Raw genomic sequence first — 9,601 nt, forward strand, 5'->3', positions numbered from 1 at the left:
TTTTGCATTGATTAGAAGCGATGTACAAAGAGCCAACGCCCATTATGGAATTCCCAAAGGATATTCTCAGTAACCTTTTCCTGAGTGTGTCTAACCTCTGATGCACCATTAGGTGGAGAGGGAAAAACAAACTCTCTAACCACATTTTGCTGCATTTGAAACAGAGCCTTTATGGTTAGATCAGGCACTCTGCCTCTTCACAGTTATTCTTGTGATACTTATTTTTCCCCCAGGAGCAGGGAGATGGGTGAATAAGGGGGATAAGCCACACAAAGTGTCCTCATAAATGTGAAGGGAAACTAAAATGACCTTTTTTAAAAAGTCTGCTTTATACAGAGTTTTCAGCTTTACCCAGTATAACTTGATAGACTAGATTAGGCTTGAGGAACAAACCACTCCCGAAGCGCAGGCACTTGACATAAGAATGGTTGATTTTTTTTTAACTTTTTATTTTATATTGGAGTATAGTTGATTAACAAGGTTGTGTTAGTTTCAGGTGTACAGCAAAGTGATTCAGTTATACGTATACAGCAAAGTGATTCAGTTATACGTATACCTGTATCTATTCTTTTTCAGATTTTTTTTCCCATTTAGGTTGTTGTATAATATTGAGCAGAGTTCCCTGTGCTATACAGTAGGTCTTTGTCGGTTGATCACTCAGGCTCATGCCTCATGTGGGATAGCAGGAGGCTCTGCCCCACACTGCCCCTCAGAGGTGGATCCCACAGAGGCTTCTCCTCTTGTGAGTGTGCTCCCTGCAAGGCTTGCTCAGGCTCCACACCAGGAAGGAGTGGCTGCAGATCATGTGTGAGCTTCTCATCATCTCAGCCTTGAAGGGACACTTTGCTTCCACTCATAGGTCATTGGCCATCATGGTCACATGAGTGGAAATGGAGGGGAAAATGGAATATTTGGTGAGCATTACCATCTATGCTCCAGTTTGCCTGTCTAGTCACTGCATATCCTTCTGCTCTCTTCTTCCAACAGATGGGCCACATTTAACCACCTCCCAAGGGAGATCGCATAAAACTTCCAGCCAGTCAAAGACTCAGGCGAAAGCTCAGGGTCTCTGGGTGATGCACAGTCATCTCTACATTAGCTCATATATGGCTCTTCTAGGTCCAGAGACTTACAGATAAAAAAGACCTCTTACCGCCCTAACTAACAAAAAACAACAACAGAAAACTTCATCTGGAGAGAAAAATAGGAAAGGCACAATAATGACTTTTTGTACCAATCCCCAAATCCCACTGAGTACACATTGTGGAGAGCACCCTCGACTGGGGTGGAAAATAATCCTTCAGTCCTTTATCTTGACTCTTGTTCACATCTGAATTGAGCCTTGGGGAATTTCACCTTCATTGTGGCTATGCAGTTTTCTGAGCCCACTTCCTGCCCGCAAGACGTCAGTATCATATAGTCTCCATCGCTGCTCATGAATATTCACTGCCTCTCCAGGCAAGGGGATCACATGTCCCCTCGGTTAATCTCTGGCTTTCTCATTGTTTCAGCCAAGATCCTATGGGAAGTGGCATGTGTTACCTCTACGGTAGGACCTGCTTCCATGCTCTCTTTACCCTCTGCCACTTTGATTTGCAACGTACCAGACAGTGGGTGTTTCAGATGGGACCCAGCATAAAGAGAACATACAGAGCACAGCCAACTATGATGGTCATGTGTGCAAAGGAGAAATAAGCTTTGCCTGTTGTAAGCCACTAGTATTTTCAGTTGTTTGTTGCCATGGCATAACTTAACTTATCCTAAAGCTGACTAGGGTCATTTTAAGGCTCCATCTCTTTTAGTTCAGTGGTTTCTTTGGCAATATAATAATTTCAAAAATTTCAAAGAGTTTCAAGAGTTTCTTATCCAGTCGACTCCAGTTAGCCCGATGTGCCAGTAAATGTATCTAACATTCTCTCTAACAAATGTATCTAACATTCTCTCTCTCATAGAGAAAATAGTTGTTTGCTTTCTCATCCTGGTAACTCTCACTTTCTCTAAACTTAACAGTGGCATCTAGAATCCCTTGGGCTTCAGTGGAGAAAAAATGTTTTTTTCTGGGCTCTGATACTTAGTTTAATTGTTCCCTTAAGCATTTTAATTAGTTGAAAGATGGTACTGAGTAGGCTTCTCAAAAAGTCTTTCTCAAGCCTCTTACTACTAGATGTCAAAGCAGTTGACTCTTTTAACAGTAAAACGTCTAAATGTCCTCATTCCCTTTCATTAAGCTGCGAATTGACAATTTCTATTCTGAAATCACCTCTTTCTGCTAATACCCTGTGAAATACAACCCCAAAGCAACCAGCACACACTATTCATGCTCTATCTTCCAACCTCTTCTCAGAGAGCTACATCAGGTACACTACAAGATCTGCTTCCCAAATTATCACAGGTTCCAGTTTTATAAAATATTTCACCCCTGCAAAAACGGATTGCTACTGTAAATCTAAAACAGTTCTAAACTTTGAAAAAGTTTATTGAAAAAAATTGATTGCTACCTTTCTAGCTTGATAGCCATTTAGTCAGTAGCCACCAAACCCAGGGCCATGCACTTGAGGATTCTGGCTTGTTTGTTACAGCAGCACATCTCTCCTGGTAGCAGTTTCTGTATTAGTCAGGACAGGTTAGGTGATGCTGACATAACCAATAGCCTCCAACTCTCTGTGGCTTCATATACCAAAGGGTGTTTCCACATCACAGCACATGTCTCCTGCAGATGGACAGGAGGTGTGGTCTAGACAGCCCAATGGAGACCCACTCTCTGGGATTTCCACTAGTTGGAAAAGCAGCAAGCCTTTACACAGCCTCAGCCTAGAAAGGACACAGAGCACCCCTCCCACAATTTTTTGACCAGAACTGGTGTCCATGACCCTACCTACTTGTATGTAAAGTGACTGAAAAAATGTAGAGGAGCAAATGGAATCTTTGGTATGACTATTTCTATAAGAATAATGTAATACACCAATCAAATTATAAAGAAGCAAGCGACTGTAAATATGAACACAATGACAGGAAAGAGAAAAAAATCATTATAATAACAACCAGGCACAAAAATTATGGAATGAATAATCAGATTTCTGACATGCCTGTTTGCATGACAGCAAAATAACACAATCATGTCTGAAGTATTCAGAAGATTACTCTGAATTTGCGTGTTTTATCTCTTCCTTGCTCTTCTTTACCCTCCTGGTTGTTACTATAACCTTCTCGCAGTTACTGCTTAATACAAGATATGACACTCAAAGTAGGCCATTTTATATCTTATGGTTGCTCTGGCCAAGGTTACTAGCAAGTACCACTAACATGTACAACTTGCAATATCAGTTGTGTGGCTATATAATGTATTGCCCAAACCAGAACATTTTGAGAGTGAAAAGAAATATTGTCTACAGTGACAATTCATTTAGTTTTCTTTTTCCAAGTTTAAGGATCTGTAAAGAGAAGTTGTAGGAAGGTTATGGAATTACGGACATCACAGCATTAGGAAGCGCCACGTTTAAGCCCAGGCTGCCTGCCTCCTATATCTAAGCTCTTACTCACTGTGCTACCTGAAAGGCCTCCTCCCTTCCCCCTAGAGGGTCATTAATAGTAAATGTTCTAAGCTGAGGTAAACACATACAGAAATTTAAAGAAGGTAGGAAAGCTTTGGATGTGTCACATATAGTAGTGATGATTCCATGTTAATCAGGAAAGAGCAAGAGTAGCGGTGAGTTTGAAGAATAAAAAGAGGCTAGTTGGGTTAAAATCTGCTTGAAGGTGCAAAGTGGTTAAATAGGGTGAAAGTTCAGGCAAACATTTTTAGGGACTCCAGAAGATTGGTGCAGTTCTTAATTTTTAAAAATAATGCGTATTAAAGCTTTAGAAGAAAAATAAAAAGGTAATATCCAATTTCTGTAAATAACTAGCTTATACTCTGATATACAATACAAGCATTTCCATTTATTTCTGTGCCATTCAAAAGTCCTAATAATACCTATATGTAATTAGATGTGTTGTGTTAAAATGGGCCATGGAAGTTGCTAGACAGCATAACCTGATGGAAGAAATAGAAAATGCAATAGAAGTGAAGTCAATAGAAAAGATAGCAGAACTCAGAAGCAATGATGCAATTCATTTTCACAGTATGGCCTGTGAGTTTCATTTTGTTTTGTTTTTAGCACTGCAGCCTTTTAAGACCATTTGTTAATTTCCATGCCCACAGCAATCAAAGTTCACAGATACATTTTGCAGGAATCTCTTGACCTGTCAAGCATAGTGTAAGCAGTGATAAAAGGGGCTGATAAGGAGCCACAGGGTGCAAGAGAATGAATGAGTGAATGAATGAATGAATGAATGCAGAGTGAATCTAGAATTTAAGATACCCAATTCTGTCCCTCTGCAGCCACTACTCCTCAACTATACGTACTGAAAAACAGACAGGAAATATTCTCCTTTCATCTCCAGGAGTATGTGACATTGACCCCAAACACTAATACAGCTCCATGATGGACAAGACAGCTGCACAACAAATAAAGTGGTTATTGGGCACTTTTTATGACTTCTCAAAACTTTTTCAAAAATAATATTTGCCCTATAAAATTGGCAGTCTCCACTCACATTTACCAGGGCTTCTCTTAGAGAGTTCTTTATTGACTAGGTATGGATTAGGTTAGGCTTATTTGATAATTAACAGGGTCATTTGCAGGTTTCCCACAGTCCAGATTAAACTTAAATTTAATTTGGATGGATATTAAATGTTTGATGTCCCTTAAAGAGATAGAACTACTTTTATTAACTAATTTATATACTTTTTGTTGTGGACAATTATTTTAAATGACCCATAAACTATCAGAAATTGATTTAGATTTGCAATAGTGTTTCAACCAGGTAATGATCACAATCAAATTAATCCTTAATGGCAAATTAAGTACTTTGAATATATTTTAGGTATTTTTCATCACCTGTATGTGGGATGATTATCCATGACTGTATGTAACACTACCAACAAAAAGAAAGTTGATAATATTTGGAGATATAAAACATGTAATCATGTACTTACACTTGGCATAAATTTAAGTATACTGAACACATAAGGAAAGTTTGACATCAGGAACCCTTGCTGTCTAATTCAAAGATCTAACTAATAAACCGTAGGTTTTTCTAAGTGGCTAACCACAAATGAGCTAATGACATTGCTTCATGGTTGGAATATCAGTACCACATGACCTAAATTTGCTAATGTTTAGTTTATGTATTTACCTGATAAAAAGAGATACTCTAGGGCTTCCCTGGTGGCGCAGTGGTTGAGAGTCCGCCTGCCAATGCGGGGGGCACGGGTCCGTGCCCTGGTCTGGGAGGATCCCACGTGCCGCGGAGCGGCTGGGCCCGTGGGCTGTGGCCACTGAGCCTGCGCATTCAGAGCTTGTGCTCCGCGACGGGGGAGGCCACAGCAGTGGGAGGCCCGCGTACCGAAAGAAAAAAAAAAAAAGAGATACTCTAGATTTTAGAAAATTGTTAGCCTGTTATCTCTATGCTTTGAAAATAATCTGGAGATTCTTTTTCTCCTTTGTAGTAGTCTCCATAGCATACAAAATGTTCCTTTCTCTTCTTGAGAACTGTTACTACCAACACTTTCCCTTGGGAGTCTATGTTCCTCAAGCCTAGCTATAGAAATGTTTTTTCAGCTTACCTTTCACTCTTTCAAAAATAAAATAATGAAATAAAATAAAATTCACCGACCTACTGACTCTAAGGATTTTGCTTCTGTTAGAAAGTAAGAAACTGGCATACAAAACTAACAAATATGGGAACACTAAAAAGATTACAGAATTTTACATATTTTTAACAGTAACTCCAAATCTTAAAAACAGTCCACAGTCCTCATTTTCTTCTAGGCTGGCAGACGGGCATTCTGATGGATTTCATCCCTTTGTTTTTGTTCCTGAGCTTGGCACTTAGTAACTCTCAGTGCCCTTTCTGATCTTATCTTAAGGAGAGGCCTAGTTCTCCAAGAGAACTCCTTATCCCAAAATGGGGAATCGAAGCAAGCCATAGGTTTCTTCTCCCTCTGTTTCAAGGAAACAATTCATATTCCTAAGGTAATCTAGACTTCATAAACCCCATTCCCCCAGATTCTACCCTTCATAGGAATGCCATTTCCTCATAGGACATATTAAATAAATGAGAGCTTGCTTAAAAGATCTTTTGATTATTGAAAAATAATCAAAAGGTTCTACTATATGCAAAACAGGACTTCAGCTACAGTAGCATTATATTTCACGGCATTTTTATAGCAGAGTTGCAATCCTTATTTTGGATTTTTATAATAACTAAATATTTTAATCAGAGAAGGCAATATATCCTTTTATTTTTTTGCAACTTGATCATAAATACCTTTTGAAAAAATAGAAGAGTTGTAGGACTAACATATATTCTTTATAATACATCTGGATTGTTTCACTCCATCATAATTGAAACATAAATTAGGAAACAAATATGATTTGCCTTCTAGGTGGCATCTAACTATTATTGAAATCAAAAGTTTTCTACAATGTTTTGAAAATTTGAGAGCAAGCTCCTGCCTTCACTGCCATTGCCTGAGCATTTCGTGCACTGCCTCATCCTTAAGGAGGTTCACAGTCATGAAGCAGCCACCCAGTCTCCTAGTACTGTGCTATTATCTGAATGTTTGTGCCGCCCAGCGCCCCACCTAACACCCAACATGATGGTATTAGGAGGTGGGGCCTTTGTGAGGTGATTACATCCCTTATATGGGATTAGTGCCTTTATAAAAGAGACCCCACAGAGCTCCTAGCTCCTCTTCCCCCACGTTTACAGCTAGAAGGTGCCAGCTATGAGGAAGCAGTTCCTCACCAGACACCAAATCTGCTGGCATCATAATCTTGGTCTTCCTAGGCTCCAGAACTGTGAGGAATAAATGTTTGTTGTTTATAAGCCATCCAGTCTAAGGTATTTTGTTATAGTAGCCCACATGGACTAAGCCGACTGGCATGCCCTATGGTGAAAGTCAACGGCAAACTACGATGACCCAATTCCAGCAGAGCTAGTAATGTCCCAAATCCTTCAGAAATGAAGGTGGGATCATCCCACCAGATAAAGAACCACGACCAGCTGAGGTGCTTAATGAGAACAAAGGGAATACAGAATGGGTAGTAGATGAAGGCAGTTATAAATACCAGCTATAACTACAAGATCAGTTGCAGAAATGAGGACTATAATTATCCCTTATATGTTATTAATATGTTTGTGTATATACACACAACACAGAAACACACACATATATAGCAAATATATTTTTCTTCCATCTCTTCTCCCTTCTTCATACAATATAAGATATATTAACTTTACATTATGATATTTAAGTATTGTTAACTTTATGTTATAGTATTTAAACACAATGTCAAGGAGAACATCCCAACAACTTTGCATCCTTTTTTAGGGAAAAGCTAAGTACCTTTTCAGTTGTATACAGAATCGTTGTATCATGCTTGGTAGAAGAATTACTTTGTTATTTGATTTTATTTGGAGATTAAATATGGTTATGGAGATGTGTATGGAGGCCAAGCTGACAACCAGTTGTCTGTGATGATTAATTTTATGTCAAGTTAGCTAGGCGATAGTGCCCAGTTCTGCAGTCAGACACTAGTCTAGATATTGCTGTGAAGGTATTCTTTAGATGTGACTAAAATTTATAAGCAGTTGACTATAAGTAAAGCAGATTATCCTCCATAATATGGATGGGCCTCATCTAATCAGTTGAAAGCTTTTAGAGCAAAAACTGAGATTCCCCAAAGAAAAGGAATTCTGCCTCAAGAATGAAACATAGAAATTCTGCCTAAGTTTCCAGGGTGCTGGCCTGTCCTGCAAAACTTGAACTCAAGATTGCAACATCAGCTCTTACTTGAATTTCCAGGCTGCCAGCCTGCCCTACAGGTTTCAGACTTGTCAGCCCCACAATTATTATGTGAGCCCATTATTTTAATCCATCAACCTCCCTCTCCCTCCCTCTCTCGGTAGATATGTAGATAGATAGATAGATAGATAGATAGATAGATAGATAGATAGATAGATAGATAAACAGATAGAATAGACAGAATAGCTAGAGAGAGAGATATCCTACTATAATCTTACTATATCTTTTAGAATATAAATTCAAATCCTTTGAGGGCAATAGCTACCTTATTTGACCTCTATAAGGGCTTTTCACATTTTCACAGAAGAAATTCAGGTAATGTCTACTAACGATGGTCCAGTTTTTTATGAAGCCACTCCCACTCTAGGAAGTTATAAAAATGACTTTAATTTACTCTTGTAAATACTATATATATTGCTTTGGCATAATATGTACTCTGAAAAGACTTGCCTGGTAAACTTTATAAAGCTCTAAATAGTCTAGAAAATGATCTTATAAAGTCCAAAGCCAGATTGTTTCTCCCACTGGATAATTCTATAAAGAACAATAAAGAAGGAGACATAACTATCCTCCGACCTATACCACATTTTAAAGAAAATAAAAGGGGAGGGAGCATCACTTCTGCAACACAATGATAGACAAAATGAAAGCACCACTGCTTTTGCATTTTTCTAAATGTTGTGGGTTACAGTTATTTCCTCCATGGTTGAAGCTACTTTTTTGACTGAAGCTCCAGCAGACAGCTGTGTGATGCTTTTCTTAAGCTTTTAGTTTTCTGCTTCCATCCATTTCTCAATCTTACCTACAGTCTTTCTTCAAGCAAGTAACTAATACACAGTGAAATATAAAAGGAAAAGCAGATATGAGAAGAGTCATAAGCAGGCTGGGAAACTATTAAATTATATAAAATATGCAAGGACAAGACCTAGCAAAAGAAGAGGCCAAGTGGCTGACAAGGTGAATAGCCTGTCAGCCTTGCCAAGCTGGAAACTCAGCTTTGCCACTGAAATCTCAGTTTTGCCTGTTCAGAAACTCAGCGGCATCAGTTCACCCAGGAATGGTCAAATTTTAGTGAATGTGTCCCCAACCTACAGAGAATTAGCCATGAGTCAGACACTGGATAAGATGCCAAATTGATGCCTCAAGGCGTGAGTGCTAGGCTGACTGGGACAAAGGGTCAAATCAAGTCATCTTGGGTTAATAAACAATAGCAGTGTTGAATGGTAGGCAACAAGGAAGACAGAGTCAAGGTAGACAAAATTACCAACAGAAAAGTTAAGGTCAAGAGTAAGTAAAATGTAAGTGCCAAGCATGAAACCAGATTCATTTGGGTAAGGGAACTTTAAAGGAAGGTTAAAACTGAAAGGGGCATCGGAAGGGTCCTTTGTAAAGTTGAGTAGATAACACATGGCTTTCTCTCAGAGATTATGAAGGCTTAAATACACTTTTGTCTCGACTGCAACCTGGCTTCCATGAGGCAGCCGTATTTACAGTCATATTTATTGCTAACATATGATGCCTGTATTAGTTTCCTATTGCGCCTATAACAAATTATCACAAATTTTACGCTTAAAACAGCACAAGTTTGTTATCTCATAGTTTTGTACGTCAAATGTCTGAGTGGGCTTGACAGGTCTCTCTGCTCTGGGTTTCATAAGGCTAAAAACCAAGGTATTAGGTTCTGGGAAG

This window comes from Aethalodelphis obliquidens, unplaced genomic scaffold (genome assembly GCF_003676395.1).
Source record: "Aethalodelphis obliquidens isolate GAN/ISIS:26980383/991018 unplaced genomic scaffold, ASM367639v1 scaffold63, whole genome shotgun sequence".
Lineage (NCBI taxonomy): Eukaryota > Metazoa > Chordata > Mammalia > Artiodactyla > Delphinidae > Aethalodelphis > Aethalodelphis obliquidens.